The 23,161-nt window shown below is 48.5% G+C and overlaps 1 protein-coding gene across 8 annotated transcripts in view; it reads left to right on the top strand.

The window, feature by feature from the left end:
* The first annotated feature begins 1,501 nt into the window (after window positions 1-1,501).
* KLC1 (kinesin light chain 1) overlaps window positions 1,502-23,161 on the top strand; it is a 144,502-nt gene continuing 122,842 nt past the window's right edge. For 6 of the 8 annotated variants that reach the window (XM_082275554.1, XM_082275555.1, XM_082275551.1 and 3 more), the window contains exon 1: window positions 1,502-1,639. The gene's annotated coding sequence lies outside the window, so the exon portion shown is untranslated. Of the gene's footprint in view, window positions 1,640-5,839; window positions 5,980-20,457; window positions 20,623-23,161 lie in introns of those variants that run through there. The other 2 variants (XM_082275552.1, XM_082275553.1) reach the window with 2 other exon arrangements.

Raw genomic sequence — 23,161 nt, 5'->3', positions numbered from 1 at the left:
CACCATGCTCCATATATAAGGGGGGGGCCCTCCATGTATACAGGTGAGGGGGGCACACACACCATGCTCCATGTATACAGGGGGGGGACACACACCATGCTCCATGTATACAGGGGGGGCGCTCCATGTATACGGGGGGCACACACCATGCTCCATGTATACAGGGGGGGGGGGGCGCTCCATGTATACGGGGGGCACACACCATGCTCCATGTGTACAAGGGGGACACACACATACACTATGCTCCATGTGTACAGGGGGGGGGGGACACTTCACATATGGGGGGGGGGCACATACCCTGCTCCATGTGTACAGGGGGGACAAACACACCATGCTTCATGTATGGGGGACACATACCATGCTCCATGTATACAGGGGGAGGGGGCACACCATGCTCCATGTATACAGGGGGGGGCACACACTATGCTTCATTTATACAGGGGGGGGCACACACTATGCTTCATGTATACAGGGGGGGGGGCACACACTATGCTTCATGTATACAGGGGGGGCACACACCATGCTTCATGTATACAGGGGGGGGGGGGCACACACCATGCTTCATGTATACAGGGGGGGCACACACCATGCTTCATGTATACAGGGGGGGGCACACACCATGCTTCATGTATACAGGGGGGGCACACACCATGCTTCATGTATACAGGGGGGGCACACACCATGCTTCATGTATACAGGGGGGGCACACACCATGCTTCATGTATACAGGGGGGGCACACACCATGCTTCATGTATACAGGGGGGGCACACACCATGCTTCATGTATACAGGGGGGCACACACCATGCTTCATGTATACAGGGGGGCACACACCATGCTTCATGTATACAGGGGGGGGCACACACCATGCTTCATGTATACAGGGGGGGTACACACCATGCTTCATGTATACAGGGGGGCACACACCATGCTTCATGTATACAGGGGGGGGCACACACCATGCTTCATGTATACAGGGGGGGTACACACCATGCTTCATGTATACAGGGGGGGTACACACCATGCTTCATGTATACAGGGGGGCACACACCATGCTTCATGTATACAGGGGGGCACACACCATGCTTCATGTATACAGGGGGGGCACACACCATGCTTCATGTATACAGGGGGGGCACACCATGCTCCATGTGTACAGGGGGGGGGGCACACACCATGCTTCATGTATACAGGGGGGGGGGGTCACACACACCATGCTCCATGTATACAGGGGGGGGCACACACACCACGTTCCATGTATACAGGGGACACACACACACATCATGCTCCATGTGTACAGGGTCTCGGGAGGCACCATGCATACAGTGATCTCCAGTAGTCAGTGCAGAGCCAGCCATATGCTGTCACATTTCCCCCCTCCTCTCCTCCATTGCGCTGCCAGCCATGACGTCATCGAGCAAGCAGGCAGGCGCGGTGCATTGTGGGCGGGGAGGAGAGCTCGCCATTTGCAGCAGACAGAGGCGGTTACCGGTGTTCGGAGAGGATGCGCCCCGGAACTTCGGCTGTCAGTTAGGAGAGGCCTGGACTCCGGGCCTGATACTAGGAGGAGGCTCACCCTCCCCGGACACACCGAACACCATCACCGTGCTGAGGCCGCACTGACAACTGACCGCAGAACGGTACGGCTGGGGGGAGGGGAACCACAAATCCCAGCGTGCCCTGACTGACAGAGCCGGTGTAGCATGAAGATATGCTTGCTGAGCCTTCCACTTCTCTAGAAGCACGGGGGGGGGGGGGGGGGTCTTATTGGGGAATTGAGGATATTAAATGGGAGGGGGTGCAGGGTATTGCATTGCTGAAGGGTGTCATATTGAGGAGCAGAATATTACATGCGGAGGGGGTGTCATATTGGGGAGTTTAGGATATTGTATGGTGAGGTGACAGGGTGTCATATTGGGGGGGGGGGGATGCAGAGGGATCAGTGTGGGGATCTGTATTGGGTTCTGTACTATGAAGGATGGATGGGGGGGGGGGGGGGGGTATATCTATAATTGGGATAATGCTGGGATCTTTGTATGGGGATGCTGGATGTTCCTATAGAGATGGGGGGAGGTAACAGGATGAGGATTTCTGGTGATGGATTGGGCGGTGTTGGGATATTTTTATTGTATTGGGATGGGATGCTGTATATTGAACATACACAAGCTGGCCATACATTATACCATTTGTTTTCTTCAACTATGTAGTGAAAGGGCCTTCCTGATTCACATACAAATTGAAGGTGTTTAGGTGTGACCTCATATTATTATTATTATTATTATATGGTTTTGGTAAATCTAAAGGAAAATTGTACTAGACAATTGCATGGTCAGCCTTGGGGATTTATGCCTATAGATCTGACATTGCTGGGGATTTGTAATGGGAGGCTGTGATGTCATAAAGAGACATGATGGGTGTACAGAGAATGCCGGGTCCAGGATCAGACCTGATCCAAGGTGGGTGGGGGGCTATACTGCCCATAAAAGAGTAGAGAGATGATGGATGGGGAGTTTGCAGGAGGATGTTGTGATGTCATGCAGGAGGATGTTGTGATGTCATGCAGGAGGATGTTGTGATGTCATACAGAGATAAGGAATCTGGGAAGAGATTTCTGTACACACAGGAGAAAAAGTGCAAGGGGCAACTTGGATACATAGACTGTATTGTCATACAGGGATACCAGATTCAGTGGGATGGGGAATATATATGCTGTCAATGGACTGGGATGGGGAATATATATGCTGTCAATGGGATGGGGAATACTGTATATATGCGGTCAATGGGATGGGGAATACTGTATATATGCTGTTAATGGGATGGGGAATATATATGTTGTCAATGGGATGGGGAATATATATATGCTGTCAATGGGATGGGGAATATATATATGCTGTCAATGGGATGGGGAATATAAATATGCTGTCAATGGACTGGGATGGGGAATGTATATGCTGTCAATGGACTGGGATGGGGAATGTATATGCTGTCAATGGACTGGGATGGGGAATGTATATGCTGTCAATGGGATGGGATTGCGGAATGTATATGCTGTCAATGGGATGGGATTGCGGAATATATATGCTGTCAATGGGATAGCATTGGGAAAATATATGCTGTCAATGGGATGGGAATGGGGAATATATATGCTGTCAATGGGATGGGATGGGGAATGTCAATGTTCTTTCAATGAAATGGGAATAGATATGCTGTCAGTGTAAGGGGGAATGTAATGTCAGTAACGCTGTGATTATGAATGGGACATAGGCTGTCTGCACTCATAGGAGACAAGGGGGATGATTTACTAAAACTAAAGCGTGCAAAATCTGGTGCTACCCTGCATAGAAACCAATCCTCTTCCAGGTTTTATTGTCAAAGCTTATTTAAATAAGCTGAAGTTAGAAGCTGATTGGCCAGCAAGCACAGCTGCACCAGATTTTGCACTCTCCAGTTTTAGTAAATCAATCCCAAGGTGACCTGTGGTGGGTTGGAGGATGCAGTTTCTTAGGTCCATTGTGTTGTGTGTTAGGATACAGATTGTAATTTACTAATATTTATGGATTTATTGGGGTCAGCAACCCCGGCACTCCAGTTGTTGTGGAACTACAAGTCCCATGAGGTATTGGAATACTCTTTGACAGCCAAATGCAGGACTCCCAGAGACAGGGACAAGATGGGATTTGCAGTCTCTCCTCAGCTGGCATTTAGAGGTTGCCCACCTCCAGGATACTGAATGTATTGTACTAAAATGAAGATCATTGTGGTACGTGATGATAGAAATGGGTCCATTGTGATGTTTGTCAGGATGGAGTGTGTACTTTCATGAAGGGTCCTCTGCAAATTATAAGGGGGTGAGAAGAGCAATTTAATAAAGGATGAAGGATCTGTAGTAGTCGGAATGGGTGTAAGATATACTGTCATTAAGACTGCATGCTCTAGGGTGGTATGACAAGTCTGCTGCTCCTAGAGTGGTATTGGGTGGTATGACAAGTCTGCATGCTCCTAGGGTTGTATGACAAGTCTGCTGCTCCTAGAGTGGTATTGGGTGGTATGACAAGTGTGCATGCTCTAGGGTGGTATGACAAGTCTGCATGCTCCTAGGGTTGTATGACAAGTCTGCTGCTCCTAGAGCGGTATTGGGTGGTATGACAAGTCTGCATGCTCCTAGGGTTGTATGACAAGTCTGCTGCTCCTAGAGCGGTATTGGGTGGTATGACAAGTCTGCATGCTCCTAGGGTGGTATAGGGTGGTATGACAAGTCTGCGTGCTCCTAGGGTGGCATAGGGTGGTATGACAAGTCTGCATGCTCCTAGGGTGGTATGACAAGTCTGCATGTTCTAGGGGGTACGACAAGTCTGCATGTTCTAGGGGGTACGACAAGTCTGCATGTTCTAGGGTGGTACGACAAGTCTGCATGTTCTAGGGTGGTACAACAAGTCTGCATGTTCTAGGGTGGTACGACAAGTCTGCATGTTCTAGGGTGGTATGACAAGTCTGCATGTTCTAGGGGGTACGACAAGTCTGCATGTTCTAGGGGGTACGACAAGTCTGCATGTTCTAGGGTGGTACGACAAGTCTGCATGTTCTAGGGTGGTACGACAAGTCTGCATGTTCTAGGGTGGTACGACAAGTCTGCATGTTCTAGGGTGGTACGACAAGTCTGCATGTTCTAGGGTGGTACGACAAGTCTGCATGTTCTAGGGTGGTACGACAAGTCTGCATGTTCTAGGGTGGTACGACAAGTCTGCATGCTCCTAGGGTGGTACGACAAGTCTGCATGCTCCTAGGGTGGTACGACAAGTCTGCATGCTCCTAGGGTGGTATGACAAGTCTGCATGCTCCTAGGGTGGTATGACAAGTATGCATGCTCCTAGGGTGGTATGACAAGTCTGCATGCTCTAGGGTGGTATAGGGTGGTATGACAAGTCTGCATGCTCCAAGGGTGGTATTGGGTGGTATGGCAGTTTGCATGCTCCTAGGGTGGTATGCCAAGTCTGCATGCTCCTAGGGTGGTATGCCAAGTCTGCATGCTTCTAGGGTGGTATGACAAGTCTGCATGCTCCTAGGGTGGTATTGGGTGGTATGGCAGTTAACATGCTCCTAGGGTGGTATGCCAAGTCTGCATGCTCCTAGGGTGGTATGCCAAGTCTGCATGCTTCTAGGGTGGTATGACAAGTCTGCATGCTCCTAGGGTGGTATTGGGTGGTATGACAAGTCTGCATGCTCCTAGGGTGGTATGCCAAGTCTGCATGCTCCTAGGGTGGTATGCCAAGTCTGCATGCTTCTAGGGTGGTATGACAAGTCTGCATGCTTCTAGGGTGGTATGACAAGTCTGCATGCTCCTAGGGTGGTATTGGGTGGTATGACAAGTCTGCATGCTCCTAGGGTGGTATGACAAGTCTGCATGCTCCTAGGGTGGTATGACAAGTCTGCATGCTCCTAGGGTGGTATGACAAGACTGCATGCTCTAGGGTGGTTTGCAATCCTTATGATTTTCTTATATTTTATCTATGTGGTTGGGCCTAGGATAACTCGTAATAGGATGTGTATAAGAAGACCGAAGCCAAGGTGATTTGATGGACATTGCAGAACTAGATAGGATGTGGAATCCCATCATTAACGATGTACATTGTAACAAAGAAGACTGACTGTGGACTGGCCTGGAAGGGTCCATGTGCTGGATCTGCATGTCATCCTTTGTGTATCGGTCTGGTTTGTAGGCCAGTCTGATCCTGAGTGCTCATGGTGTGGTTGCAGCTTGTGTTGTCATGGTGCATCCGGGTACGGTGGAGGGGTGGGGATAATAGCGTGTTGTTGGGGACATGCTGCATATGGAGATAATAGCGTGTTGTTGGGGAGATGCTGCATTATTCTGGAGGAGGCCGGGTCCCGGGTGGTCCGTGTAACGCTGTCCGCTGTATTGTTACAGAAGAGACATAATCCTGAGAGCACAGGCTGTGCTAGAAGCATGATCCTGCTCCAGGTACATACAGGGGATCATGAATATTCTTCACCACACAAATCAGATTGTGTTTGATGACTTGATATACAGGGTGTGATTTGGATGGCAGACACGTAGAATGGAGTCTGTTGCCGTATTATAAGACATTATATCGGATCTCCTGTATGCAGCTTGATGTGATGCTGTAAAAATGTCCTGCATGTATACGCTTGGCCGGGGATGGAACATTTAACTGTGATCGGCTGAAGGAGGAGGGGGTGGGGGAGGAGCAGGAAATGTGGTCCCTAGTGGCCTGGTAATGAAGCTGTCATCTCTGCTCCATCCAGTGCGGTCACACAGGTCTTTGTTATGGTAGATACGTTTGTCATGCATGAGACATATGGAATAATCATTGCATGAGAACTTTTGATCTGTAGAAAAGGCACTTTTAAAAAATATTTGATTGTCTGGTTGTGCGATCAGATTGAAGGTGTATTAGTGCCCCTGTTAAACAGCTAAGGGTCCATGTACACGGGACGCTGGAAATGGCCGTTTAGGAGCAGTTGGGCGTTTTTTTCAGAAGCCCCTGAACCCATCTACATTTTATCTTATCTGTCCATGTACACAGGGTCGTTTACAGTCATTTGCAGGCAGTTGCGTTCAGGGACTTTTTTTAGAACGCAATTATTTGCGTTCGAACGTGTGTTTCCCGGCGTTTCAAACGCACAAACGCGTCCGAACGCGTCTGGACGCGAAGACCCGCGTTTAGCGTTCACGTTTTTCCATTTTAAAGGGGAATAATTTTTTTGACCTCTAGGAACGCTTCTAAACGCAAACGCCGCTAAACGCGGGTACAAACGCGACCGAACGGACGTTTCAAATGTCCTAAAAATTCCAGCATTCAAAGGGACTTTTAACAACGTCCCGTGTACATGGAGCCTTACAGTGGATTTATACCTATCAATTTAATTGTTTCCCAAAACTTTGATATTGAAGGCATGCTACAACATGTAACTGTCAGTTGCTTTTGCTCCCTACCAATCTGTTAAGCCATCAAATGGTTGGTGTCAGAACAGATCAAATGTGCAGCACCATATCCACTGCAGAACAAATCGAGGTTAAAGTTGTTGTAAAGGTTTTTCTCTAATCATCTTCTAGGGCAGCATATGAGAGATAGGCTCCTCCCACCTGAAACAGGAAACACAATAGTCCACCATTATAAAAATGTCCATCGCACCTGTGTGCCTCAGTTTGATTGCGTTTCCTCTGGATCCACAGGAGCTGCAGACGTTTATTTTTTTTCTCCATTCACTGTTCTAATTGCAGGGGACTCCCTGGCCAGCCTCCTATCCAGTTCAGTGGGCTTTGGGTTGTGCAGGTCAGGGGCAGCAACCCGGGCAAGCTGGCCCCTGCCTGAGGTTTCACCCCTACGGAGGGGTATACAACCATCCCCCCAGCCGCACTAAATGTCAGTGACATTGCCCCAGAAGACCACTACACATGAAGTAAAGCCAGCTGTTCAGTCACCGGCTTCTTGGGGGCTCCGGCTGACCATGAGCTGCCCCTCCGGCCAACAGCCTCATCACAGAACAACCGATCAACGTTGCTGGAGGAGCAAGATGGCGGCATCATTTGCCGAAGCCCCGCTGTACTTCCGGTGATGCACTACTGGTCTGCAGCCATCTTGGTAAAGGCGGAAGCCCCAGAGCTGGACGACAGAGCAGAGCACTTCCACTTTCATCATTTCCGGGGCGGCAGCGCAATTTAAAAAAAAGACAAAGCGAAAAGAAAAAGGAAAAATAGGGTGAAAAGGGCAAATGGACTCTTCCCTAAAGCAACACACCAGGAAAGCAGACGGCAGTGCAGGTATGTCCACCAACCTGCATGGGGTCAGCCGGGGGCGGGGCTCCCTCAAAAAATTAAAAGTCAGCAGCTACACCTACTGTAGCTGCTGACTTTTTTAATATTAGGACACTTACCTGTCCTGGAGTCCAGCGATGTTTGCACTGCAGCCGATGTTTGCATCGGCTGCCGCCACCATTGCCGGTAAGGGAACCTGGCAGTGAAGCCTTGCGGCTTCACGGGCGGGTCATGCGCGAAGCACGCTGCGCATGCAGATTGGCTCGGCGATGGAAGGAGGGGGCCAAACTTTACCGCGGCGCTGTTTCCCGCAAGTGGGGAAGGGTACCGGAGGGGGGAGGGGGAAGCAAATGAGCAGAAGTTCCACATTTGGGTGGAACGCCGCTTTAAAAAGCCCCTAATGTAGTTTTTTTTTTTTTTTTTCCTGAGGCTGACCATGTCGGATTTTTCTCCACCCTGCCCTGCAGATCCTGCTTGTCAGGACAACTCCAAGGTAAGCCACTCACTACAAACTGTTACTTATGTTTATGTATGGCAACCACCTGCCTCACTGGGTCCTTTGTGCTTGTTTACAGACAAAGACCTCAGAAGAGAAAAGGGCAAAGACCAGTAGCAAGGCATGCGCCTCTTGCGGTCACAGGTTTCCTGCAGAATGGAAAAAACCATTATGCTAAAAATGCATCAACAAAATGGTGGTCAAGGAATCACAGGGGTTCCTTTAAAGGCATGCTTAACTTTTTTTTAAAGGAAATAACACGATTGGGCCACTAAGTTTGGCTATAGAAAAGCTGGAGGTTCCAGCCACAGCAGTACCCCATCTTCCAGTAAGCCATCAATCCCCTCGTGCAGCGAGGAAGAGGTGGACCTAGCGGAGCAGGAAACCGATTCAGATAGCTCATTATCCGAAGACGGCCTTTGCCTGGATTCAGATGATGAAGACCCAGCATCAGAACGCACCCTTTTTTTTTCCTTCGGAAGACACGGACAGTTTTTAGAGAGCCATAGCAGATACACTGGGCATCAAAGAGCAAAAAGTCGCAGAGCTTTCCTTACACGATAAGATGTATAACGGCTTACAACCGAAAAAAACAAGTACATGAGAAGCTCTTCACACCCGCTGCGATTAAGCACAGATATCCTTTCACAGAGGAGGATACGGAATCCTGGGCAAAATACCCTAAAGTAGATGCCTCCCTCCCCAGAGTCGCAAACAAGTCGGACTTAGCCTTCGACTCTGGGACACTCAGTGATTCCATTGATAAGAAGATGGAGGCACTGCTAAGGAGAGTTTGGGAAGCTGGAGCAGTGAATCTAAATCCGGCCATAGCCTCCACTTGCATGGCTTAGGACCCTGCTAGTCTGGCTGACTCGGCTGCAGAGCTGCTAGAAGAAGAAACCCCAAAAGAAGAGTTAGTAAGGACCAGAGCAGCAGCATCCCTCACAGATGCTTCGGCTGAAGCTGTGAGGGTATCGGCCAGGACCACTGGTCTAATTAATTTGGCCAGAAGGGCCCTGTGGCTGAAGTCATGGGGAGGGGCCATTGCTTCCAAAAAATAGATTATGCGGCATCCCTTTTACAGGCGATTTGTTTAGACCCAACTTGGAAACTGTTCTGGACAGAACCGCAGCCAAAAATAAAGGGTTTCCTCAAACCAAAAAGAAGCAGGGGCCCTTTCGTCAGTCCAAGAGATTTAATAAAGAAACGGGACCAAGGAAGCGCTGGACACAATAAAACAAAAAAGGCAAGGGAGACTTTATCCTCAAGCCTTCCATTCCAAGAAACAAAAAGCAATGACGGTCTCCAGGTAGGAGGCAGATTGGTGACCTTTGCTCATTAGTGGAGGAAGATCAGAACTAATGGATTTTTCTTTCGCACCATAGCAGAAGGTTACTTGATAGTTTTCCACTCGTCCCCCCAGCCGAGTACCTGTTGACACTCCCCAAAGGCACAGACCACGCAGAGGCTTTTTTTATCTGCACTAGAGAACCTACTTAAAAAAAAATGACTTGTCACATACCACCGGAAGAGGAAAAAAAAAAAACATCATCCCTAGAGATTAATATTTTGGTTCCTCGTTCAACAAAGAGTTCTCCAATGTGGCTCAACCCACTGATTTACCTCCAGGGATGCAGATGCATGCAGTCCGATCTGGTGCGGATCACTACGGATACCAGCACTCGGGGAAGGGGAGTGCATATGGCGGATCATTGCGTACAAGGAAAATGGAACCCCGATTGGTCCCAAGCACCCGCAAACATGAGGAAATTAAAAGCCATAGAGGAGGCGCTAAGAGCATTCCAACCGGCCATTCAGGACAAAGATGTCTGTATTCAGTCAGACAACAACACAACGGTGGCATACCTGAACAGACAAGGGGGATCAAAATAGACTCGTCTAATGAGTCTGACAGAAACTACACTGTTTTGCGCCAGGAGAGAAACATCAGATCCATCTCTGTCATACATCTGAATGGAAAACGACAACATGCTGGCGGACTTGTTAAGATGAAAAGCCATAAAACAGACAAAATGGTCCTTAAATCAAGCCAACTTCTTGTGGATCATTCATACCTAGGGGGTACCCGAGGTGGATTTGTTTGTGTCAAAAATAAATACGAAACTCCCAAAATTCTTCTCCCTGAACCCCACAGATGGAAACATCGGTGTAGATGCGTTCAACCGAAATTGGGCATACCAGCTATGTTATACATTCCCTCCATTACCAACGGTAGTACAAAAGATTAGGGAAGAAAGGGCAATAGTGATACTTATTGCACCCCATTGGCCCCAGAGATCATAGTTGAGTCACTTGAAGAATCTCAGTGTTCGACCATATCTAATGTTTCATGGCAGACCTTGTAACGCAGGGGCCAGTCAACCGCCCGAACCACAAGGTCATGGAAACTCTCGGCCTGGTTCCTGAAAGGGTGAGGCTACAGAGGAAGAGTCTGTTGAGCAAGGTGATAGACACCATTTTAGCCAGCAGAAAACCTGTAACCAGAGCCATCTACAAGAAAGTACGAAAAAAGTTTTGTCTTCTGGTATGGGAGCAAAGGAGACCCTGACAAGGAGTATTCCAGCAATCTTAGGCTGGCCATACACTATACAATTTTCTTATTCAATTTCCTTTAGATTTACCTATAACTATGTAGTGCAAGGGCATGCATGATTGCATACAAATTGAAAGTGTTTAGGTTTGACCTCATATTATATGGTTTTGGTAAATCTAAAGGAAAGTTGAACAAGAAAATTGTATAGTGTATGGCCAGCCTTAGATTTCTTACAAGAAGGAGCAGACCACAGCATTTCCCATAACAATTTGAAGGTCCAAGTGGCGGCCCATCTTCCTGCCTAGATATTAGGCTGGCAGAAGACCCCCCCCCCTCCCCCCATAAGAAGATTCCTTCTCTCGTTTAAAAAAAGTCAGACCCACGAAGTTCACCAGAACCCCAGCATGTGACCTCTCCATAATACCTAAAGGATTCCTCTCTACACCTGTTGAACCATGGGAAGAATGCTCAGATAAATACCCTACACTAAAAACAGGACTCCTAGTGGCACTTGTGTCAGCGAAATACAGCGTTTATCTATATTAGAACCTTATTGTCTGATTCGGACAGATAGAATCCTCACCCAAGACCCAGCTTTTCTACCAAAAGTCTGAACGTTCCACAGAACACAGAATGTAGTTATCCCCTTCTTTACAAGTTGGATAAAGAGCAAGAAAGGAGATGCATACAGCAAGCTAGATGTAAGGAAAATTCTAATCGCTTACCTTGAAGGACCACACTACTCCTTCTCCACGCAGGAGTCAACAATGGGAAACGTGCTTCAATAAGTATGATAGCCAGATGGATAAAGCTTGCTATTCAGACAGCCTACCAAGCACAAAACCTTGCCCCACCAAGCAGAGTTAAAGCCCACTCGACAAGAGCTTGGGCATACTCAAGCGCAGAAAGGGCCGGGGCAACACCAGAGCAGATCTGCAGGGCAGAGACCTGGTCGATCTTCAGTACCTTTGCAAGGCATTACCGCTTCGACCAGCTGTCCAGTCAGGACCAGAAATTTGGTCGCAAGGTGCTCCAGACTTTATCCCTTCCCTAGTAAGAATGCCTTGATACATCCTCTTAGATGCTGCCCTGGAAGACTACGAGAGAAAACAGGTACCTGGTAACTTTTTTTTTTTTTCCTTAGAAATCTTCCAGGACAGCATCCTTTCCTGCCCTAAACAACAATACAAAATTGTTTTGCGGATTAATAAGCTTATTGAAGGTTCCTTCGGTGTTTTACTATTCCTGAGGTACACAGGTGTGACTGACATTTTTATTTTGGTGGACTATTGTGTTTCAGGTGGGAGGAGCCTATCTCTCAGATGCTGCTTTGGAAGACTTCTTAGAAAAAGTTTACCAGGTACCTAACTTTTTTTTTTTTTTTTTTTTTAAATCAATGCAATCTATGCATTAAGATAAAAAGCCTTCTGTGTGCAGCAGCCTCCCCAGCACCCCCTAATACTTATCTGAGCCCCATCTCTGTCCAGCGATGTCCACGAGTCCCTCGACTGTCTGGGATTCTCCCTCCTGATTGGGTGACTTTGACAGCCATGGCTGTGTCTCAGCCAATCAGGGAAGAGAGGGAGGGGCTGAGCAACACGGAGCTGCAGCTTGGCTCGAGTGCCCCCATAGCAGGCTGCTTGCTGTGGGGGCACTGAACAGGAGAGAGGGGCCAGGAGCAGTGCAGAGGGACCCAAGAAGAAGAGGATCCAGGCTGCTCTGTGCAAAACCACTTCACAGGGCAGGTAAGTATACCATATTTATATTAAAAAAAAAAAAAAAAAAGGAAACTTTACAATTCCTTTATTGCATTCTATGCATAAGATAAAGCTTTCTGTGTGCAGCAGCCCTCCTAATACTTGTCTGGTTGTCTGGGCTGCCTGAGAATTGTCTCAACTGCCTAAGACTCTCCCACCTCATTGGCTGAAAGGGCAGTGGCAGTGAGCCAATAGGAGAGAGGGGGCTGGGCCGCGGCTTCATGTCTGAATGGACACAGAGAGCTGAAGCTCAGATCAGGTGTCCCATAGCAAGCTGCTTGCTGTGGGGGCACTCAACAGGTGGGAGGGGCCAGGAGCGCCAAAAGAGGGACCCGAGAAGAGGAGGATCTGGGCTTCTCTGTGCAAAACCACTAAACAGAGCAAATAAGTATAACATTTTTGTTTAACAAAAAAAAAAAATTGAGCCTTTAGTATTACTTAAAGCTGGCCATACATTGTATAATTCTGATTCAATTTAACAAATGGGGTGTGTGTGTGTGTGTGTATATATGTGTGTGTGCATATATATATATACAGTATCTCACAAAATTGAGTACATCCCTCACATTTTTGTAAATATTTTTTATTATATCTTTTCATGTGACAACATTGAAGAAATTACACTTTGCTATAGGGCTGGGCGATAAATCGATTTAATCGATTTATCGATTTTTTTTTTAGTTTGAAACAATTTTTTCTTTTTTTTTATAACGCGAGTTTTTTATACAATTGTTTTTTTCCTCCTTTTTCCGCTTGCCCCCGCGTAACTACACACACCTGGGCTCAGCCAGCTACTAGTCCGCCGCACAGGAACCAAACTCTCCCCAGTAACGGGCCACCGCGCCGCGCCTGAATGTGACGTCAGCTGCGGGCGGTACGTCTGTACAGGGGCTGCGGCACGCTGTGATAGGTACACAGAGAACTCCCCGGCCTGGATGTGACGTCAGCTGCCGGGAGAGGAAGGGGGCAGTGCGTCTGTACAGGCCAGGGGCTGTGATAGGATAGGTCACAGCCCCTGGCCTGTACAGACGCACCGCCCCCTTCCTCTCCCGGCAGCTGACGTCACATCCAGGCCGGGGAGTTCTCTGTGTACCTATCACAGCTCGCCGCAGCACCTGTACAGACAAACCGCCCGCAGTTGACGACACATCGCGGCGGTGGTCCGTTACTGGGGAGAGTTTGGTTCCTGTGCGGCGGACTAGTAGCTGGCTGAGCCCAGGTGTGTGTAGTTACGCGGGGGGCAGGCGGAAAAAGGCAAAAAAAAAAAAAACAATTGTAGAAAAAACTCAGCCTGTCAATGCTCAGACCATACGCCGAACACTGCATCTAAATTGGTTTGCATGGCTGTCGTCCCAGAAGGAAGCCTCTTCTAAAGATGATGCACAAGAAAGCCTGCAGTTTGTTGAAGACAAAGCCCACAAACAGTTTGCTGAAGACAAGCAGACTAAGGACATGGATTACTGGAACCATGTCCTGTGGTCTGATGAGACCAAGATGAACTTATTTGGTTCAGATGGTATCAAGCGTGTGTGGCGGCAGCCAGGTGAGGAGTACAAAGACAAGTGTGTCTTGCCAATAGTCAGGCATGGTGGTGGGAGTGTCATGGTCTGGGGCTGCATGAGTGCTGCCGGCACTGGGGAGCTACAGTTCATTGAGGGAACCGTGAATGCCAACATTTACTGTGACATACTGAAGCAGAGAATGATCCCCTCCCTTTGGAGACTGGGCCACAGGGCAGTATTCCAACATAACGACCCCAAACACACCTCCAAGATGACCACTGCCTTGCTAAAGAAGCTGAGGCTAACGGTGATGGACTGGCCAAGCAAGTCTCCAGACCTAAACCCTACTGAGCATCTGTGGGGCATCCTCAAACGGAAGGTGGAGGAGTGCAAGGTCGCCAACATCCACCAGCTCTGTGATATCATCATGGAGGAGTGGAAGAGGACTCCAGTGGCAACCTGTGAAGCTCTGGTGAACTCCATGCCCAAGAGGGTTAAGGCAGTGCTGGAAAATAATGGTGGCCAAACAAAATATTGACACTTTGGGCCCAATTTTGGACATTTCCACTTAGGGGTGTACTCTTGTTGCCAGCGGTTTAGACATTAATGGCGTTGTGTTGAGTTATTTTGAGGGGACAGCAAATGTACACTGTTATACAAGCTGTACACTCACTACTTTACATTGTAGCAAAGTGTCATTTCTTCAGTTTTGTCACATAAAAAGGTATAATAAAATAAAATATTTTCAAAAGTGTGAGCCCCGGTTCACACTAGGGCGACCTGTGAGGCGACCTGGTCGCCTCACAGGTCGACGCAGGTCGCCTCCCATAGGGAAGCTGCGGACCCGTTCTAATAGGAGCGACACAAGTCGCTCCGACCTAGAAAAAGGGTCCGGAGCTTCTTTGGGGCGACCAGGAGGCGACCGCCATAGACTTCAATGTTATGAAGTCTGTGGCGGCCGCTCCGAGGTCGCGGCGCGCTGCTCACACCGCGATCTCGGAGGTCGCCCCTGAAAGTAGCGTCGCGCCAGTGTGAACCGGCGCTGAGGGGTCTACTCACTTTTTTGTGAAATATTGTGTGTGTAAATATATAAATAAATATATATATTTTAAAAAATAAAATGTAATGAATTGTCGTTACTTACATTGGATGAGAAGTGTCCCTTCTGCTGGTCGGTGCTCCATTCTGTGACATCTTCTTCATAACGCTGCCCCCCACCCCCCTGACACTCCCGCAGGTATGAACTTCTGGAGCTACAGGGGTTATCACAGCTACTGGACCTGTTACAGGCACTCTACAAAAGCACTGACCATACCCGCCCTTTCTGCCCTTCCTCCAGCCAAAGAAGGCATACTACTGTTTTTCGCAATGAAAAGTGCTCTATAAATGAATGGAGGATGGATGAGTGAATGAAAGGTTTGCCTCCATTCATAGAGTGCCTTTCATTGCGAAAAACAGCAGTACGCCTTCTATGAATGGAGGAGGGGTGCAAAAAGGGCAGGCATAGTCTGCATTTTTGACAAGTGCCTGTCACAGGTCTTGTAGCTCGTAATAACCTCTGCAGCATCAGAAGATCACAGCTGCGTGGGTATAGGGAGTGTTACATTTTCAGGACCAGCAAGTGTTTCTACCCATTTTGGTACTGCTTGTGCCCGGGGGGGGGGGGGGGGGGGTGAGTGCAGAAACCCCCAAAAGCTTGTCCTGAAATTGTAACAGCCCTAGCTTACGCTTGTGTTTGAGGAGGGGGCGGGGGGTAAAACAGTAATTTGACATAGCTTTACTGCCCCTAAGTTGCTAAGGCAGCCAGAGTTGTACATTTGCCATGGCCACATGATGCTTGGTGCAGCTAAAATGATGCCCCCCATGGTGTATAGTGGATGGTACTGTCACAGAACATTACCAATTCAAGTCCATAGGGCCACGCTGCAACCATGAGCCAAACACTGGGTATTGTCCTTTTTAAAAACCCAGTTCAGCTGTCAAGAAAACCCAATCATTTAGGTAGAGACGGTATCGCTGATCCTATACCGCTCTGAGTGGCCATTGCTGATTCTTCAGAGACCAGCACCGGTGTAAACTGGGCCTTGGTGCAAATAAAAAGTATTCTGTACAATACTCCCCCCAAATATTTTAACTGTGGAATCCGGCTGTGGCAGAGCGGCAGCTTTATTAGGACCTGAGGTTGGCAGTGGATCTGAATGACTTTGTGGAAATCTCCATTACATTCCTAAAGGCAAGCAAAAGCTGAGTGATAAATTAATCCTGTGGAGTTCCGTTTTATGTGGAGTTATCCTTTTAACCAGCCATAGACAACCAAGGTTCTTCCAGAGATTGCTAGGACTTCTCTGATCTGTGGCTGATTGACCTATTTGATTAATGGATATTTCCAAGTCCAGTGCCACTTGGCAAGCCCAGCGGCATAACTAAACTATAACTAATGATGCTTTTAGCTGTCTGTAAGTGAAGCATTCTTCCCACTGACCACCAGTGTAAGGAGCGTTCTTCCCACTGACCACCAGTGTAAGGAGCGTTCTTCCCACTGACCACCAGTGTAAGGAGCGTTCTTCCCACTGACCACCAGTGTAAGGAGCGTTCTTCCCACTGACCACCAGTGTAAGGAGCGTTCTTCCCACTGACCACCAGTGTAAGGAGCGTTCTTCCCACTGACCACCAGTGTAAGGAGCGTTCTTCCCACTGACCACCAGTGTAAGGAGCGTTCTTCCCACTGACCACCAGTGTAAGGAGCGTTCTTCCCACTGACCACCAGTGTAAGGAGCGTTCTTCCCACTGACCACCAGTGTAAGGAGCGTTCTTCCCACTGACCACCAGTGTAAGGAGCGTTCTTCCCACTGACCACCAGTGTAAGGAGCGTTCTTCCCACTGACCACCAGTGTAAGGAGCGTTCTTCCCACTGACCACCAGTGTAAGGAGCGTTCTTCCCACCGACCACCAGTGTAAGGAGCGTTCTTCCCACCGACCACCAGTGTAAGGAGCGTTCTTCCCACCGACCACCAGTGTAAGGAGCGTTCTTCCCACCGACCACCAGTGTAAGGAGCGTTCTTCCCACCGACCACCAGTGTAAGGAGCGTTCTTCCCACCGACCACCAGTGTAAGGAGCGTTCTTCCCACCGACCACCAGTGTAAGGAGCGTTCTTCCCACCGACCACCAGTGTAAGGAGCGTTCTTCCCACCGACCACCAGTGTAAGGAGCGTTCTTCCCACCGACCACCAGTGTAAGGAGCGTTCTTCCCACCGACCACCAGTGTAAGGAGCGTTCTTCCCACCGACCACCAGTGTAAGGAGCGTTCTTCCCACCGACCACCAGTGTAAGGAGCGTTCTTCCCACCGACCACCAGTGTAAGGAGCGTTCTTCCCACCGACCACCAGTGTAAGAGTCGTTCTTCCCACCGACCACCAGTGTAAGAGTCGTTCTTCCCACCGACCACCAGTGTAAGAGTCGTTCTTCCCACCGACCACCAGTGTAAGAGTCGTTCTTCCCACCGACCACCAGTGTAAGAGTCGTTCTTCCCACCGACCACCAGTGTAAGAGTCGTTCTTCCCACCGACCACCAGTGTAAGAGTCGTTCTTCCCACCGACCACCAGTGTAAGAGTCGTTCTTCCCACCGACCACCAGTGTAAGAGTCGTTCTTCCCACCGACCACCAGTGTAAGAGTCGTTCTTCCCACCGACCACCAGTGTAAGAGTCGTTCTTCCCACCGACCACCAGTGTAAGAGTCGTTCTTCCCACCGACCACCAGTGTAAGAGTCGTTCTTCCCACCGACCACCAGTGTAAGAGTCGTTCTTCCCACCGACCACCAGTGTAAGAGTCGTTCTTCCCACCGACCACCAGTGTAAGAGTCGTTCTTCCCACCGACCACCAGTGTAAGAGTCGTTCTTCCCACCGACCACCAGTGTAAGAGTCGTTCTTCCCACCGACCACCAGTGTAAGAGTCGTTCTTCCCACCGACCACCAGTGTAAGAGTCGTTCTTCCCACCGACCACCAGTGTAAGAGTCGTTCTTCCCACCGACCACCAGTGTAAGAGTCGTTCTTCCCACCGACCACCAGTGTAAGAGTCGTTCTTCCCACCGACCACCAGTGTAAGAGTCGTTCTTCCCACCGACCACCAGTGTAAGAGTCGTTCTTCCCACCGACCACCAGTGTAAGAGTCGTTCTTCCCACCGACCACCAGTGTAAGAGTCGTTCTTCCCACCGACCACCAGTGTAAGAGTCGTTCTTCCCACCGACCACCAGTGTAAGAGTCGTTCTTCCCACCGACCACCAGTGTAAGAGTCGTTCTTCCCACCGACCACCAGTATAAGAGGCGTTCTTCCCACCGACCACCAGTGTAAGAGGCGTTCTTCCCACTGACCACCAATTTAAGGCGTATTCTTCCCACTGACCATGATGAATTAATTTTAGCGGGAATTCCCTGAGATCTGAAAGTGAAATGATTTGAAGGTTTCTTCTGGGTTTATAAAGGTTGAAGAAGGATGCTTTTATTGAAGTTTGTAAAAAAGGAAAAGAAAAAAAAAAACATCCATACTCCCCTATATGGCTACAGCATTGGTCCCCCACTGGCTCTAAAACTGAGAACTGAGTGATCAGATGGCCGCTGATTGCTCAGTTCTCGGTCTTCGCTGTGCAGAGAACGCTGACACTTAGTCACTGGCTCTCTGCTCGGCCCCTCCAGCACTCACAACGGTGCAGAAATAAGTGTGGCCAAAAAAAGCTTTGACCATACTTCTCTTTTAAACTGATGCGACTATTTAAACTGTGTGCTTCTATGTCTGGTAAGTGACCATTAACTGTTCTTATCAAATGAATGCAAAATTGTAGCATTTTTTCCTCGAATTGAAAACATGCTCAGAAACCGCTGGCTGTGGTCATTAATACATTAGGAGAACTTCCTGATACAGTATGACAAAGCAGCTTGTAGCATTCCCACAATTGTACTGTATCCATACTCCTTGCTGATAGTATACAGTATACAGCCTTCTAAGCTCTTTAAATATATACATTGGTTTAGCAGAATACACCCTGTAGTTGTGGTACTGACAATTTGTACCTGGAAAAGATGCTTCCCATAAGCTCTTAGGGCCTTGTGCACAAATCTGCGTTTTTCAGCTTCTGTCTCTGAAGGGGCACGTACAGAAAAAAATGTAAATTCCACCACCATTGTGGTGTGAACAGAATGCATAGAAAACTGATACTGTGCAGGCAGCCGCTAATATTGGTGCAGACCCAGGTGTTGCTGCCTCTGCTGCAGGTGTTGCTGCCTCTGCTGCTGGTGTTGCTGCCTCTGCTGCTGGTGTTGCTGCCTCTGCTGCTGGTGTTGCTGCCTCTGCTGCTGGTGTTGCTGCCTCTGCTGCTGGTGTTGCTGCCTCTGCTGCTGGTGTTGCTGCCTCTGCTGCTGGTGTTGCTGCCTCTGCTGCTGGTGTTGCTGCCTCTGCTGCTGGTGTTGCTGCCTCTGCTGCTGGTGTTGCTGCCTCTGCTGCAGGTGTTGCTGTTGCTGCGTCTGCTGCAGGTGATGGTGCTGCTGCAGGTGATGGTGCTGCTGCAGGTGATGGTGCTGCTGCAGGGGATGGTGCTGCTGCAGGGGATGGTGCTGCTGCAGGGGATGGTGCTGCTGCAGGGGATGGTGCTGCTGCAGGGGATGGTGCTGCTGCAGGGGATGGTGCTGCTGCAGGGGATGGTGCTGCTGCAGGTGATGGTGCTGCTGCAGGGGATGGTGATGGTGATGATGCTGCAGGGGATGGTGATGATGATGCTGCTGCAGGTGGTGATGATGATGATGATGATGCTGCTGCAGGTGGTGATGATGATGATGATGATGCTGCTGCAGGTGGTGATGATGATGCTGCTGCAGGTGTTTTTTTTTTTTTTTTTTACTTGAGAGTTCACAAAATTAGCACACCTTGCATTTGATGGAAGGTCTGCTTTTATTCATTGTTTTCGTCAAGCTCTCGATCTTTATATATGACTTGAGCCTTCCAGAATCCCTGTGGTAATTGCATACCAGATCTCTGATGAGAACAGGTGGATGAGCGCCTAGGTGAGTCATTTTGTCACCTATTTCTCTTTCATTGTTGAGTCACCTGTCCTCCAATGAGGAGCCTTTGCCTTGTTATGAAGCTGCGGCTCCTCCTGTACTCCCCTGACATATGGTAATTGCAGTGATGGGTTGTGCTTTTATCCAGGCACTGTGATTTGTGTCTTGTCACTCCCCTCCGGGGATAAAGCTGCGTCACTGATCTCTCTATCACTTTTGCAGTCCTCACCCTATGCATTGTGTGCAGGCAGTGCCAGGCTCCAATCCCCTCCCTGCTTCTCTCACAGGCAACCCACGGGAATGATCTGGAATATTACAGAGCACAGCCAGGAATCCACGGCACATACAACACAAAGGACTGCAGTGAACGCCATAGGATATAGCGATATTTACTATGTAACCTGGACGCCTCCTGGAGTCATTTTACTATTTGTGTAGCAGGAAGTATCCTTGTAAAGCGCAGGTTTGCATTTCCCAACGTAACACTCTTTGGTTTGCAATATCAATTTTTTTCCTATGACATATAATCGGCTTTTCTTTTTTATAGGGGCTTATTTACAGCAGCCTGTATGCTAAAGCCTGGTACATATAGCAAGTTTTTTGTCGATCAATCCAGCGAGCTGAACGAATAAAAAATGGAGGAACTCAGGAGGAGCCAATGTACTAACTGAGATCTCCCCGCTGAGCTTTTGTTTTTGGACAGGGGGGGCAATACCGGTCAGTGCTCGCAGCCATTGGTTTTCCAGTGTGGTCGTGCAAAGCCATTCAGGCTGCTGTACACACATGCTGACTATCCGCCTTTTTCTTTTCAACCGGCCTGTGTGTACCAGCTTTAAGATGGGCCGTTTTTAGCGTGTAAGCTCGTGTCTATTGTGTAAAGAAAATGAGGGGAGGCGCCTTTTACTATATTACAATACAATGTTTACTACTTTTTTTTTTTTTTATTTTTTTATTTTATTGAAATTACATTTAATTCAGTAGAGCAGCGATAATTCAGTGGAACAAGATGCACTAACTTGGTTCGGTTAAAAAAAAAAATACTGTATCTACATTGTAACGCACTGCGCAGCAGCCCTTTTGTGGGAAGGCCTGTTGTCCGTTATCTGTTACTGCCTTACCTGCTATCCTCTAGCCCAGTGGTCCTCTACTCTGGTCCTCAGGGCCTACTAACAGGCCAGATTTTAAGTATTACCTTGGGGAGATGCAGACTAGAGTACTGCAATCACTGAGCAGCAAATGATATCACCTGGGATGTATTTCAGTTATCTTGCAAACCTGGCCTGTTAGTGGGCCCTGAGGACCAGGGTTGGGGACCAGGGCTCTAGCCCACAGGTATCAGACTGGTGGCCCTCTAGCTGTTGCGGAACAACAAGCCAAATGAGGCTTTGCAAGGCTTACAGTTACAAGCGTGACTCCCTCAGGTAGCATGACACCCCTGCTTAGCCCCAATACTGCCTGCAGCCCTTATTGACCGCCGCAACGCGCATCAACGAGCTTCAATGCTGGGCTTCTGGCCCACAAATAGTGTGTGTGGGGGTTGGGGGGGGGGGGGGGACGACACCATGTTTTATCGCACCAACCCCAGTGACGCCACTAATGCATTTTATTGTGATTTTTCTATCTGCCTAGATTGCACTAACCCATAGCAACCAGTCAGAACCCATTAGCGATGTGACTTTAGTAAACTCAATTTCTCTTACGTCCTCCGACAGTCGCCGCCTCCTCTAAGTCATCACTGTTGGGCGGCAACTGTCGGAGGACTCGGAGAAAGGAATTTTCCAGGTAAGATTTTACAAAAATTCAGTTTTCTCTTACGTCCTCCGACAGTCGCCGCCCAACAGTGATGACTTGGAGGAGGCGGCGACTGTCGGAGGACTCAGAGAAAGGAATTTTACAGGTAAGATTTTACAAAAATTCAGTTTTTAGACCTGCACTTTGCATATCATTGCACTCTGTGGACAAAATCATAATCTTTATATCTGTAATGTAATCCCGTGTTTGGATGCGTGGACATATACATAACATGAAGTATTGGATTGCACAGAGATATTATGGCAGCAGCATCAGGGCCTGGTCCTCGGTGACACACCCTGACAGCAATGCATCTGGGTACAGTGCCGCTGATGCTAACAAAGAGCCTGGCAACAAAGACATACACCCTTACAGCCTGACTCGGTGGATTGCAAGGAACCTGAAAAGCATACAAAATTGTACTCTCGTCATGCCCCCATCGGTATTCAAGCCGTGCCAAGACTTTCAGGCCGTTGTGATATACAGAAGCAATGCAGAGTTCTATAATGTAGCAGCAGTGGCCAATTAAATCATATTTTCTGCTTCTTGGTTGACATGAAAATTGTGAGCAGCAGCCTTTGTATGGCTTGGTGGATTAATGGCTGTTATTAGATGTCATTTCATGCTTTGTGTTACCCGCATAGCAATTACGTCTGGCTATTTGTACCTTTACCGTTGTTTTAGAAGTTACTTGTGCAGCTTTCTTTCTTGATTTGGCCCCGGTTCACATTTGTGCGATTTCGGAGATCGCATGTAATTCGGAGCGCACTGCTCCTAAATTACATGCGATCTCTGTGCGGTGCGAATTTCAGTCATACACTTTTGTATGGCTGAATTCGCACTAAACTCGCACATGAGGCTTTTATTCGCAGTAGAATCTGATCGCATAGTGGTTCACACTAGTGCGATCCGATTCTGTGCGAACTTGCAGATCACACTGCGATATGCGATTGCAACTGGGGGTGTCGTTAACTTTTAATTGACACCCCCTGCGTATCGCATATGGCAGTGTGAACTTCCAGAGGTGCGGATGCGATGCGGGATCACGCTGCATATTCTCAGCGTTCCCGCATTACACAAATGTGAACCGGCACTTATGGTGATAGAATTTCTTACATATTGGTCAATATTTGCAAATATTCTGCTTTAAATCTGTTAATATATTTTTTTGTTGTAAAGCAACAAAAGGCAGCTGAACTCTGGGGAAAATT

The sequence above is a fragment of the Pelophylax lessonae genome (genome assembly GCF_965119305.1).
Source record: "Pelophylax lessonae genome assembly, chromosome: 13".
NCBI lineage: Eukaryota > Metazoa > Chordata > Amphibia > Anura > Ranidae > Pelophylax > Pelophylax lessonae.
Note: the sequence above shows the minus strand (reverse complement) of the source record. Positions and strands in the feature narration are given on the sequence as shown.